Genomic DNA, 1,609 nt, shown 5'->3' with positions numbered 1-1,609 from the left:
AATCTTTTTCAACTAACTAATTGACTTTTTTGTTTGTTTTAAAATTCTTATCTTTTTCAAAACCACCTACCTACTTTTCTCTCTCTAATTTTCAAAAATCACCTTCCTCTTTTTCAAAATTCTTTTTAATTAACTAATTGTTTTAAATTTTAAATTTTCTTCTCTTAATTTTCAAATTTTAACTAATAATTAAAATAAAAATAAAAATATTTTTCTTCTTTTTTAGTTAATATTCGAATTCTCTCTATCTCTCATCTTTTTCTATTTATTTATTCATTTACTAACACTTCTCTTTATCTCAAAATTCGAACCCTCTCTTCTCCTATGTGTTCAAATTTCTCTCTCCTCCTTCTTCTATTCTTTTCTTCTACTCACATAAAGGAATCTCTATACTGTGACATAGAGGATTCCTCTTCCTTTTCTATCCTCTTCTTTTTCATATGAGCAGGAGTAAGGACAAGGACATTCTTGTTGAAGCAGATCCTGAACATGAACAAACTCTGAAGAAGAAGAAGCTAAGAGAAGCTAAAGCACAACAATCCAGAGAAAACCTTACAGAGAATCTCGAAAAAGAAAGAGACATGGCCAAACCCAACAACAATGCAAGGAAGATGCTTGGTGACTTTACTGCACCAAATTCCAACTTACATGGAAGAAGCATCTCAATCCCTGCCATTGGAGCAAACGATTTTGAGCTAAAGCCTCAATTAATTTCTCTGATGCAACATAATTGCAAGTTTTATGGACTTCCATCAGAAGATCCTTTTCAGTTCTTAACTGAATTCTTGTAGATCTGTGATACTGTTAAGACCAATGGGGTTGATCCCGAGGTCTACAGGCTTATGCTTTTCCCTTTTGCTGTAAGAGACAGAGCTAGAACATGGTTGGACTCTCAACCTAGAGATAGCCTGAACTCTTGGGATAAGCTGGTCACAGCTTTCTTAGCCAAGTTCTTTCCTCCTCAAAAGCTGAGCAAGCTTAGAGTGGATGTTCAAACCTTCAGACAGAAAGAAGGTGAATCCCTCTATGAAGCTTGGGAAAGATACAAGCAACTAACCAAAAAGTGTCCTTCTGACATGCTTTTAGAATAGACCATCCTGGATATATTCTATGATGGTCTGTCTGAATTGTCTAAGATGTCATTGGACCATTCTGCAGGTGGATCTATTCACCTGAAAAAAATGCATGTAGAAGCTCAGGAACTCACTGACATGGTTGCAAATAACCAGTTCATGTACACTTCTGAAAGGAATTCTGTGAGTAATGGGACGCCTCAGAGGAAGGGAGTTCTTGAAATTGATGCTCTGAATGCCATATTGGCTCAGAACAAAATGTTGACTTAGCAAGTCAATATGATTTCTCAGAGTCTGAATGAATTGCAAAATGCATCCAACAGTACTAAAGAAGCATCTTCTGAAGAAGAAGCTTATGATCCTGAGAACCCTGCTATGGCAGAGCTGAATTACATGGGTGAAACCTATGGAAACACCTATAATCCCTCATGGAGAAATCATCCAAATTTCTCATGGAAGGATCAACAAAAGCCCCAACAAGGCTTTAATAACGGTGGAAGAAATAGGTTTAGCAATAGCAAGCCTTTTCCATCATC

General features: G+C 36.4%; 1 non-coding gene across 1 annotated transcript; it reads right to left on the bottom strand.

Moving 5' to 3' along the window:
• Positions 1-974: 974 nt before the first annotated feature.
• On the bottom strand, positions 975-1,082 carry LOC112798431 (small nucleolar RNA R71). Its single transcript, XR_003200042.1, has one exon. It is a non-coding gene; the product is annotated as a small nucleolar RNA R71 (small nucleolar RNA).
• Between the last annotated feature and the right edge of the window lie 527 nt (positions 1,083-1,609).

The sequence above is a fragment of the Arachis hypogaea genome, chromosome 4 (assembly GCF_003086295.3).
Source record: "Arachis hypogaea cultivar Tifrunner chromosome 4, arahy.Tifrunner.gnm2.J5K5, whole genome shotgun sequence".
NCBI classification, from domain to species: Eukaryota; Viridiplantae; Streptophyta; class Magnoliopsida; order Fabales; family Fabaceae; genus Arachis; species Arachis hypogaea.
This window is presented reverse-complemented; position numbering and strand designations above follow the sequence as displayed.